This window comes from Nomascus leucogenys, chromosome 1a (assembly GCF_006542625.1).
Source record: "Nomascus leucogenys isolate Asia chromosome 1a, Asia_NLE_v1, whole genome shotgun sequence".
Lineage (NCBI taxonomy): Eukaryota > Metazoa > Chordata > Mammalia > Primates > Hylobatidae > Nomascus > Nomascus leucogenys.
In genome coordinates this window covers 65,613,464-65,626,474 of record NC_044381.1, presented here as the reverse complement: position 1 = coordinate 65,626,474, position 13,011 = coordinate 65,613,464, and positions in this window count along the sequence as shown.

The window sequence follows — 13,011 nt, the reverse complement described above, 5'->3', positions numbered from 1 at the left end:
CAAGAAACCTTCTCTTCTCTTGAGCAGCATTACTCAAATATAACTCTTACTTCAAAATGAGAGGGTTTTTTTTTTCTGCTTCAATTACATACTATCCAAATCTGATTTGGGATCATTTGAATTAATGATCCCTCACACTCTATTCTAACCAGTCATTTCTGTTCTGTGCACCATTCTTTCTGTGGTGTGTTTGTGTGTGTGTGTGTGTGTGTGTGTGTGGAGTGTATTTAGAAGTCATATTTCAGAAAATAGAAGCGTGGGTCTTCTTCTGTTGCAGCTAAATGCCACTTAATCCTGATTTCAGATCACTTTAATTAATAAGCTCTCACTCTCTGGTTTAAGTAAATATTCCTCTTATTTACCATTTTCCTGTTTTGGGGAATATATGCACATAGTGGGAAATATGGTCATATTCCTGTGACCTCTATTAATTTTGAGTCTGTATTTCTGCTCTTTAATTCAAATAAGCAGTTTGGAGGCAGAATATGTATGCCACGATGACTCCAAAATACTGAGTCCCTTTCATTTACTCTGGCTTGATACTATGCCCAAACCTCATATAACAAATCTGGAAATTTTGATCCAATGGCTGTGGGCAAAATAAACCAATTGAGTATCTTGACTCTGGACATTTTGGCAAACATTTGGGGTTCAAAAAATGTCTTGCTAAGTTCCAAATTGATAAACAGAAATGGACTTAGTGGAGAAATGGAGGATGAGAAAGAAATAATGGTCAACAGATGAAGTAACCCAATATGCCTCCAGGCTGTTGCCTCTTTATACTCTCCTATAGAACGGAATCAATTTCTGCGTTCATGTTAGTCTGATTATAATTGTGTTCTCACTTTCTTTGTAGTTTCCCTGCTCCTCCTAAACAATTGGGTAAGTAATAAAAACTAAGTGTATGTTCTATATCTTCATTTCTTGCAGTGTGGTAGTGGGAAAGCACTGGATATAGTATCTGCATTAAAGTCCTGACTCTGAAAATAATAAATTGTGTAACCTTGAGCAAGTGACTTTACCTTGGGTGGTCACAGGTGCTCAATGATAAAACAGAAAGATGAGAAAAATTAAAAAGACTGATAGTTTTTAAACTATTCTTCCAGGAGCCACTGTTGGGTTAGGGATAAGTGGGAAGGGATGAGCACCAATTTTCCCTATGCCCCCAGCTCCAATTCAGTCCAAGCTTGATATATGAGGCTTCTGCATAAGGATATCGAAAAACATGCCAGATTACATGCCAGTAAGCCTCTTCTAAATCTAATTTCTTTGACTATTTAAATGGATAGTTTATATTGTATTTGGAAAATGTTAAATATAACAGTTTCTTTATAAAATTTCAATCAGTGACTATTTTTTCATCCCTGCTGAGACAGATCTTTAGATATTTTAAAAATTTACTTTGAACGAAATAAAATGTTGCCTTAAAAATATTCAGGGGCTTTCAAAAAGTTTATTTATTTTAACTTATAAGTATATTAAAAGAGCAAACCAACACAGAGGTAATCTATTCTTCTATAGACCCTTTATCTGACATTAGAACTTTCTTTTCAGTTATCAATTTGAAAATATGCACGGGACAAACTCAAACTGATCAGTGCCTGATAATAAGCTTGTATTCTAATCTATAATATTTTTAAAGTATTCAAAAAAACTAACTCCTCAAAAAGTGGGTATAAAATGGAACAAAAGTAATCAATTCTGTAAAAAATAAGGTTTTGTTAGAATTGCTTGTTGTTCTTAAATATGTTTTAAGCGCATGTGCACGGAGTAGTAACTTTGACCCTTCTAGATCGTATTTTTTAAAGTATTTGTTTTTCACGCAGCTGCGCAAGTTTCATCGTGTGAAATTAGTTAACCTGATTACACGCGAGGGTGGAGGATATGGAGGGGGGATTTTATAAAGGAAATCAATTCCTTGCCACTACCAGAGGGTATTTAAACTTTTTATGGTAATTACTCCTTAAAATATTTCTAATTTCTTCAACTCAATCTCTTCAGCTTCATTGGCTGTAGAGTAATTAATATGTGCAGAGAGGAAGCATTCTTCCTGACTTTATTAATAAGAAGTCTAGAAGGGAGAAAAAGCTCTAATGATTGGAAAAGCCATTGAACCAGTTAAGATCATGACAACTTTTCTGCCAGTACTGTTTCTCAATACCTGTTGGTAACAGAAGTATTTAATTAAAAGAAATAATCTTTCCATTTAAAGGTGGTGCCACTCCTAACGTCATTGTAAGGTCCTGACTGTGGCTATGGCTGTCTCAGCTGCTGCCCAGCTCTGTTTGTAGGTGTGGTGGGAGATACGTTGGGCCTTTTTACCTCCTTTGCCAGAAAAAAGAGCCCACAATGTTTTCTCCCTGTGACTACAGCATATGGATGTAGGCAGATGCATCTGCTGCACATGCTGCAATAACAGTCACTCTCTCCACCTCTTCATTGAACAGAGTTCAGAGACCAAATTTGCAGTCATTCCTGCTCTCTTCAAGCCAAAGGCTCACAGTAGCAGGGATAGGATGTGGCCAAAACACAGGGAAGGGACAGGGTCTACTATAGAGAACATCCATGTCAGGGTTCAATGTTCCACCACTGAGGCTAGAGTAGCAAAAGCGATGTATCATGCCCTTCTCGGTGCTCTAAATTACACAAGGAGCAACATGATACAAGGTTGAAAGCTTCATGGAGCATCCCACTCCCTGCCATGTTGTAGGACAGGGATAAAAATAAAGAATTTCCAAGGATCATTGACATGACTTTTCTTGGAGAAACTAGATATACTGGATTCCTTAAATGATTTATAAATATTGAGAGTGCATCAATTTATTCTAAAATTATTTTAGATTTGGAATAGACAGGGATGCCAAGAAAGACTATTTTCAAACGTTACAATTTTCTTTGCACAACCACATGCCTTACTCCATGGCACATATTTCAGTTTTGAAATATTGTTTTTAGTGTGACAGGCAAAACAAGGGCAAGAGGGCAAGATAATTCTAGTAATAATTACCCTCAAGACAAAATAAAACTCAAACATTTGTTCAGTTCCGCATTATAAAGTCATTTTTCTCACACCAGTAGATGTCAAATACCTGGTCAACTGGAGACAGAAAATTGTGCCGCTGGTAACCAGAAATCATCTGACTCTTATAAATGAGATTTTTAGCATTCCCATTAGAGCTTTCATGTTGGCTTATTAAGACTAAGTGGCCAGCTAAACAAGATTACCTGTCCCTGATAGAAAGGGAAATAAAGTTAATGGTAAGACAAGCTGGCTGGCTATATTCTTTAGCCTGCCTCCTAAACTACTTTCTAAAATCTCTACCTGAGGACTTGACACTATGGGGAGCTTGATCAGTTCATTTAGTTGTGTAAGACTCATGGCTGATTTACAATTTGACTAGGAAATTTGTCTCAGGAAAGTAGTTAGTAATTGCATGGGATAAGGAGGGTGGTGCAGGATGCTGTAAAATATTGCCCCACTTTATCCTCCTCCTAATGCTCAGCAACATTTCAAGCCAGCATTTAAATAATCTCCAACCTGCAATGAGTGGTTACATGTGTCTATGAAGGATATTGGGATGGGAGTGTCTGATGGTAGGGACTCTGTAGGCTATCAGGCCAACTTCTACATTTGACTACTGGAGGACTTATGCCCTAGGATGTCCTCTTTTCTCTTTTGTGAAGTTAGAAACATTAGCAGATGCCACCTTAGGCAAACTATTAACAGGTATCCTTTTTCCTTTCTTGAAATACCTACTTCCCTACAATATGCCCAAGAACTTCTTAATCCCTCTATTCTTCATAAGACAGATCAGAACCTTCTATGGAAAAGATAATATACTTTTAGTGAACACATGCCTTAAGCTTCATTCTGAATTGCGGAATACATTATCCTTGTAAAGCCGTTTCCATCTCCACCTAGTAGAAGACAAAATGCTCTTTAATAGAAATTCAGAAATCACAGCATGTAGTCAATAACTCTGCAGCTTTGCTGGGCCATTTTGAACTGTAGGTTTTCCCTCTAATTTGCTGAGAAGGCTCAAGATGAACATAGCACAAAATTTGCATAGGTGTATCGTCTGCATACTATGCTTCACTTCACTATGGTCAAGCTAGTTATTTCAGACTAATATTTTCATTTATAATTTTTGTATGGAAGGTTTCAATTGACTTTAGCGTGACTAAAGCACCATGTTGAAGTTTATTGCCAATTCTCTGATGAACCAGTCTTAGAGGGTGGAGGCTACAAGGAATTCAGAAAGAATACCAGATGTGGTGATATAGATACAGCCACAAAATGTGCAATACAATTAGAATGATAAAACTAACATGTGAAAACACCAACAATTGAGGTCCAACAGCTGATACACTAAAATGGGACATAACTATGGGCTGCTATAGATAGATAGTGAGACGTTCAGAGGAAAAAAAATGATGGGCTATGAGAAATGCATGAATGGCTGGTAGAATTTAGATCGGAGGTGGTGGGAAGCGATGAGGGCATTTCAGGTAAGGGGAACAAGGCAAAGTTAGGACAATATATATGGGTTAATAACTGGGCATTATGGGAATGAGGGTACACCATGGGATGCAGAAAGATGTAAGATTGCATAAGCAGGAATAGGAAAGATTATTGATGAAATTATACAAAGGAATTTAGCTTTGGTCTGGGAAAACACAGGGAATTATAGTAGATTTCGTGGTAGGGTGAGAAGATAATGAAATAAAATGGCAAAAGCATATTTAAGTTTGAGCCCTCACCAAGTTGTGACCTTCACCAAGTTACATAACTATTTTCATCCTCAGTTTCCTCATGCAAAAAATCAGGACATGGGGTTATGTGAAGATGTAAGGATTATAAGAAATACACAACATCATCTCATCCTCATCATTCTCATAATCATTGTGAAATATGTCTATTATTACTATTTGTATTGTTGATTTAGATAAATTAAGATGGTTCTGTTTTTTGTGATTCCTTCTCCTCTTCAAGAGTTAGACCCTATCTTTTCTCCCCTTGAATCTGGGTAGGTTCTTTGAGTGTTTTGAGCAACAGAATATCACAAATATTATGATGTGCCAATTTACAGACACAGATGTTCTTCTACTTTTTGTCTCTTGGAATGTTTGTTTGTGGATGATATCTCTAAGAACCCAATAACCATGCAGTGAATAGCCTGAGCCTTGTGGAAAAATTGTATGTAGCATGTAGATACTGTAGCCAACACTATCCAGGCCCAGCCCCTATCTGGTAGCACATGTGAGGTCCCAAGCAAAGACCACTATGCTGAGCACAATTAACACACAGGCACTTGGTGAAAAATAATATATTTTTTAAGATTAATGTTTCAACAGATTTAGAGATGATTGGTTAAATAGCAATCAATAACTATTGAAACACTGATTTTATTTTCTTAAATCACAATAATATCCAGTCAAATAACAACCATCACATTTGTTGTGATGGTTATGTAGAAATGACTGAATTTTAGGTGTGAAGGAGATGAAATCCTTAATTAGGGAATCAATATTGAAAATCAAGAGTATTTCCTTCATTAAGTGTTAATTCATTCACTCAATAAATATTTATTGAGCAAAAACACTTATAGCACCATATTTGTGGAAGCTGTCTATTGTTTGGTTATTTCTTGCATTGGTTGAGTACTTCCTTATTGACTATAAATGCTATGTTTCAGTCGCTAGATTCCCAAGAATGTATCCCACATGGTCAGCACAAGGTATACTATCTCAATTAGAATTTAATATTATTCTGTTGCTTGGCTGTTCTGTTTGGTTATCACATTGCTTCCTTTATTGTTTTTGTTTCTGATAAAGGACTCTATTTCAGAGAACACAGCTCTATTCATAGAGATGTTAATATTACGCTTTATCGTTGTCTTAGATTTTATTTCTCTTGGCCATGAGCCTTTGACCTTTTGTTAGCTACTCTGATTATTAGTACAGTCCTACTACCTCACTTTCCTCTTTTGTTCTATCCCTTTCTTTACTTTTATGCTTGATTTCCTCACATATTCAAAAGAGAAAAATTATTGCTTTTAGGTAAAAATCCTTCCTCTATTCAAATAGCTGATTGGATGATTTAGTAACTCATGCTCATACTTACATAGACGTACAAAAGGATAGTAGTAGGAAGTGTTTATATGGTAAAAATATAAACACAGGGATGACTTTCAGAAGCTTTGATTGATAGCCAGGAAAGCTCCTGAAAATCTTAGTAACACAGCAGTCAGTTATACTATAGACTTGTGGGGGATAATTTAGACCATTTTCCTTATTATCTTTTGTGCTGTATTATCAAAGTGCTAAAGAAATTATACCTCTAGAGCCACATTCAACACATCAGCAAATACTTATTTATTAACATATGAGCACTCATTCAATGTATATGTAATTAAGCCAATATGAAAAACATTCAAGAAGACAGAATTGTGGTAGCATGAAGGTAATTTTCCCCCACAAAAAAAAGCAAATGTAGTAATTAACTGCTTTAAAGCTCACTGTGAGAGCACTGCTATCCAGAACTACAACACTTGCTGGCATGATAACTACAAATTGATAGAAAACACACACACACACAAACACACACACACTTGACTAGGAGGTTCAAATTGTTTTGTTAGTGCTTCAGGCAAGATAGGCATTATTAAAACAATAGAATACTGCAGTGCTCCGCATTCAAACACCGGTAGCCTGTGAAAGCATACTTCTCTTTGCTCATAAAGAGTATGAGAAGGCAGGATGAAAAGGGTACACATTTACCTAACAGTCAAAATTCTGAGATGAGATTTCTTGGTAACTGTCAGACCAAAAACAATATAGTATTAGATATTACATCTAATGCAGCCACAGAAAAGGTTCTGCTTTACATTTTTAAAAGATGTTCACATATATTATTTTATCTGATGGTCACCAAATGTCCACATTACATGTAGATATATTAAGTGGCTTGAGTATTATCACATAGACAATAAGGTGATATTATAAACATTAAAAGGGGTCTAAGTAGAAGGCCACGGACAGGTACACACAGGAGGCGTGGAGCTCCAGGTTGACGCCGCCGTTGAGATAAAGGACTGTTCCTCAGAGCAGCGGTACATACACGGTGGAGCCAGATGAAAAGGATGAGGACAAATTCTTCTCACAGGAAAAATACCGTGGCAGGAAATTCCCCATGCCATCAAATTCTTCTACCGCACTGCGTGTGAAAATGAAATATGGAGCACGGTACCTCAAGCCCAAGTTGTGGAAGACGTGTAGAGGTGACGAAACTTTGACTGACCCCAAACTCTTACCTAAAAATCCCGACGAACCGGACATTCTGGAGGACCGTACGGACCAATAGCCTTTAAGGATTTCCTCCTCAGCAAGGGCTATGAAGTGCCTGGACTCCTTGAAAGGCTGTTTGAAAAGAAAGGATGGACTTGTGGCCCTGAACAGACTCCTGTTCAACGTGCAATACTTTACAGGTACGAAGAAATCATAGAGTCTTCGAAAGAAGATTAGCGCTATTCAGTTTACTTCTCAACTGGATTTCTTGCTCTCCTTCTAATCATCAATCATAATTTACGACGAAAAATACCCACATCCAGCTATTGAGAGGAAAACAGAAGAGATAACAGAGAAATAAGTGTAGGAGACATTTGAGACGTGGTGAAAAGTGTAAAAACGTAGAATTGGAGTTACAGAAGAATAGAAGAGAAAGATGGCACAACAACAACATTTGAAAAACTAATGACTAAGAAACTCTTGGAACTGGAAAGTACCAGTGACAGATTCAGGAAAGGCTACAAACCACAAGAATGATAAAGATAAGGAAAACCACACCTAAACACATCATTATTAAAATTTCTGAAAGCCAAACATGAAAGTAAATATATATTTTTGTTTGTTTTAAATTTTGTATTCCTAACTTTCGTGGGTTCACACCAGGTGTATACGTCTTAATATCGATAGGTTAATATCAACAGAGAGATGATTTCACTGCCCTAGTAATTCCTTGTGCTCCATCTACGCCTCCCTCCCTTAGAACCCTTACACCTCTGAAAGTTACAGATCTTTTCACTGTCTCCATAGCTCAGCCTTTTCCAGAATGTCAAACAGTGGGAATCACACAGTACACAGGCTTTTCAGATTGGCTTTTTCCAGCTAGAGAAATTAGTTCATCTATGTCTTTGTCTTTATCCCTGAATAATATCCCACTGAATGGACGTGCCACACATTGCTCATCCATTCACCTATCCACAGGGATGTCATGGTCACTTCCAGGTCCTGGAAATTATGAGTAAATCTGCTATAAACATTAGCTTTGTAAGAAAGTTCCAAGCTGTTTTCCAAAGTGGTGTACCATTTTGCATTTTCACCAGCAAACAACCAGAGTTCCTGTTACTCAACTTCCCTGCCAGCATTAGGTGCTACCAGTGCTTTGGGATTCTCCATTTGAAGTGTTATATGCTTGTTTCTTATTGTTTGTATCAAGCAAGGTTCTTGAGAGTGACCGAGCCAATAGGGTATACGCATATGTAAAAGGGACTTATTAGGGAGAATTGGCTCACATGATTACGAAGGTGAACTCCCACGATAGGACCCAGGGAGAGTTTGTCACAGAGTACTCTGTCATGCCATCTTCCAGGATCCCCAGCTTGCGACCTAGGATCAAAAAATGTTAACATTTTCGTACTGAAGGAAAAATACTTATCATGTCAAGATGAAGATCTCTTTGTTTCTTTTCATCCCTGCCCAATCTCATTCCCCTCCCTTCCTCCCCAGAGGCAGGGATGAATTCCAGAGCATGTTTCACAATGTATGATGCCCAAGCACCCCCAGACACCAGGGCCCAAGACTGCCCCTCCCACCCCATCCCACTCCATATATCCAAGTCGTTCATAAAGGGAGGACTAATGTGCTTTCCAGGGACCCATGGAATACCTTCCTCCTCCATCCTTGGAGATCCTCGGCTGCAGGCAGATGGGGAAGGACTGGGTGGAGGGACCGCCGGATACCAACTTTAAACTTGCACGAGGATGTGCCTTTCTTCCTAAATAGTGAGAGTTTTGCAGGCTCGCATCAACTGGACACCTTTATTGCTTTGAAAACCAGATAACGTCATGGCCAGCAACGGTAAAACTCAAAAGGAAAAACCTGAAGAGAACGTTCTGAAAGGGCAACACGCCCACCCTGTCTGGCGGCCCAACCCGGTGAAGGCACCCCGTGGCTGCGGGGGCCCATCTGGGCTCAGGGCTCCTTCCCACTGCGGCCCAGGGTGAGCTCGTCACACAGCTACTCTGCCAGGCCGGTTTCCCGTGGCCCACATCTTGTGCAGGTGGCTCAGGTAGCCACCCAGCTCTCTGATGGCCTTGACCTGCTGGTTCAGGAAGTGGCTCTGCAGGCAGTCGCACAGCTGGGGGTCACCCTTCTCCATGGCCAGGTAGTGCAGCTCCAGCAGGCTGTAGCCGACACCCTCCTCCAGGTGACAGGCCCACTCCGTGGCCTCGAGCCCACTCTCCCTGTATTCACGCTCTGGTTTCCGGATGTCAGGAAGGCAGATGAGGCCACCGCGCAGGTTCTGCAGCATTATCGGCTTCCGGGCCTGCTCCCTCTTCTCGTGCCACTGGCTCCGGAAGCAGCGGCGGAAAGGCTCCGGGGTCACATCGTCCTGGTCTAAGTAGAAGGCCATGGACAGGTACACACTGGAGGTGTGGAGCTCCAGGTTGACGCCGCTGTTGAGATAAAGGACTGTTCCTCAGAGCTGCGGTACATACACGGTGGAGCTAGATGAAAAGGATGAGGACAAATTCTTCTCACAGGAAAAATACCGTGGCAGAAAATTTACTCTTTACTTCTTTACCTCTCTTTCTTTCTTGTCTTCCTTTGCATAAAAGTGATTACGTCTTGTGATATGATATAATTTCTTAGTCTTTTATTTTTTTTGTATCTGTTATAGATATTTGTTTTTTGGTTATGTTAGGATTGCAAATAACATCTGATAACTAATGTAAACTAAGAAAAAGGAGAGAACAGCTAAATAAAAGTAGACATTGCAACTAATAGCACAGAAATTTAAAATATTACAGATTATGAGAAACTAAATGTCAACTGATCTGAAAACCTATATTAAAGTCACTTATCCATTTGGAATTAAGTTTCGTAGATTGTGTAACATAGGTGTAAAAATCTATTCCTTTGAATGTAGGTATGCATTAGTCTTAGAATTGTTTATTTTAAGAATTATTTTTCCCGATTGAATCATCTTGGCATCCCTGTTAAAATTTATTGACTATAGACGTTGTATGCATTTGTTCTAGATGCCCAGTTTTTTTCCATTGTTCTATATGTCTTATCTTCCTGCTACTGTCATACTACTTTGATTACTAGCTTTGAAATTAGTTTGGAAATTGGGAAGTTTGAGTCCTCTAAATTTGTCCTTCTTTTTTAAAGACTGTTTTGATATTTGGGACCCCGCATAATTTTATATGAATTTGAGAACTGGCTTTTTTTTTCGCCCAAAAGTCATTGTACTTTGAATAGGGATTATCTTGAATGTATTTATCATTTTGGGTAGTGTTCTGTCAACATAGAGTATTTCTTCACTTACTTAAGTCTTCTTTAATTTTTTAATCAATATTTTGTAGATTTCAATGTACAAATCCATCACCTTTTTGCCTAACCTTTTCTCTATGTTCTTTATGGTTTTAGATAATATTGTAAATGATTTGATTTCTTAACTTACCTTTTGCATTATTCATTGCTAGTGTATAGAAACACGATTGATTTTTCTGTGTTGCTGCTGTAAGCTACAACTTTGCCAAAGTTGTGTATTAACTCAAGGCGTTTTCTCTCTGTTTTGGTGGACTCTGCAATATTCCATAGATAGGATTATATATTCTGTTAATATAATATTACTTATACCTTTACAAATTAGATGTCTTCTGTTTCTTTTAATTTTTTTTCTATTTGCTTTGGCAATTATCTTCCATACAAAGTGTGTTATGGAAGCAGGCATTTTTTTTCTTATCTAAGAAGAAAAGCTTTATGTTTTTCACCATTGACTATGAGGTGTGCTATAGGTTTTTCATTAATGCCCTCTCCTAATATTTCAGACGGAATTTGTGCTGAAATACTCCTTCAATGTTTAGCCAGGACATTTACAACATGGCTTTTCCCTTCACTTCCTACTTACACTGAACCTATAGATCAATGAAAGGTGAAAGTATAGGGCATTCTCAGGTCTTTTCTGAGTATGTACCCTGCCTTAGGCAAATTATCTCCTATACATGAGCACTTTTGAATGCCTAATTTCCCAAATAAACATCCTATCTTTTCCTCTCAGGCTTTAGTTGCTCTATCGTATGCTTCAACCATAATATTTTGCCCCAGGGTTGTTCATTTAGTTTTTGAGGAATGTCCAGCATTTTCTACTGTTGTATGAATTCTGAGTTAGGCAAAACAAAGGCAAGCAGCTTGTATCAATCCTGAAGGTAGATTCCAGACAGGTTACAGCACACAAAATTATTTGTAAAAAAAATAGAAAGAATGAGTAAAATCTAATATTTGATAGCACAACAGGGTAACTATATTAATAATTTAATTGTACATATTAAAATAACTAAAACAGTAAAATTGGATTGTGTGTAACATAAAGGATAAAAGCTTGAGAGGATTAATACCCCATTTGTCATGATGTGATTATGCATTGCATACCTAATATCTCATTGTACCATATAAATATATATGCCTACTATGTACCCACAAAAATTAAAAATTAAAGAAAATTGTAAATAAGTTCTATTCTGTTCTTTCTAGAACCAGGAACCATAATCTCACACTGGGATTATGCACTGCTGTCTTCTATATCACTGCTGAGCCATGGACGGAGTTGGACATAGGGCAAATAAAATGCCACAAAGTTTTCTACCATTTTTGAGTTGTCTATTTATTGATATACGTTAACTTGGTGGCTTTAAATTTTTCACTGTTTTCCAGAAGTGGCATGGGCATGGAGGACTAGGAAAGCATACTTAGAATTAGTATGAATGTTAACTGCTTTTCCTTTGCTGAATTCGAGTGCCCTTGTGAGGACAATTAGTTTGGCTAGTTGAGCACTTCTGCCTGAGGAGAGAGATGCACTCTCAACAATATCATTCAGAGTAACTATTGCATGCCCTGCTTTATGGATTCCTTGTTTTACAAAAGAACTTCTGTTTATAAGAATAATCCAGTCTCAGTTCTCTAACGGGGTTTCCTTGAGGTCCTCTCTGGCCACCTAGGTTCATACTACTATCTGTTTGTAGTCATGTTCAAGCTCTGCAGCTTCCTCTGGGGGGAAGGTGGCTGGATTTAGGGGGGGACAGGTTCTGAATGGGACTGCAGATCCCTCTAACAGCAGAGCTTGATACCTGAGGAGGCCATTGTCTGTTAGCTAGAGACTCCCCTTAGAAGACAGCAGTCCTGCCACATTATGCAGAGTGTAAACAGTTAAGTTAGTCCCCATGGTTAACTTAGTAGCCTCTGGTACCAACAAGGCTACCGCTGCAACTGCCCGAAGGCATATTGGCCATCCTTTGGCTACCAAATCAAGCTCCTTAGGTAGCCTACAGGCTACCTTTTATACTCCACATAATGTGGCAGGACTGCTGTTTCCTAAGGGGAGTCTGTGGCTAACAGACAACTGCCTACTCAGGTATCAATGGCCTAGTTCGAACTCCCACGACCATTTCCTTCCTTTCTGATGCATAAAGATTAAATCTCTTCCCTAGGGGGAGACTAAGGGCTGGTCCCTTAAGCAAGCCTTGTTTTAGTTGGTCCAAGGCCTTCTAGCCTCCAGTTCCCAAATTAGCCAGTGAGTTTTAGCTGCCTGAGTCTCCTTTAATAGGACATACCAGGAATGAGCTATTTCACTGTACCCAGCTATGCATAGTCTGCAGAATCCTGTAATGCCTAAGAATCCCCTCAGTTGCTTGAGAGTTTGGGGGAAGGGGAAGGAGGAGATGGGCT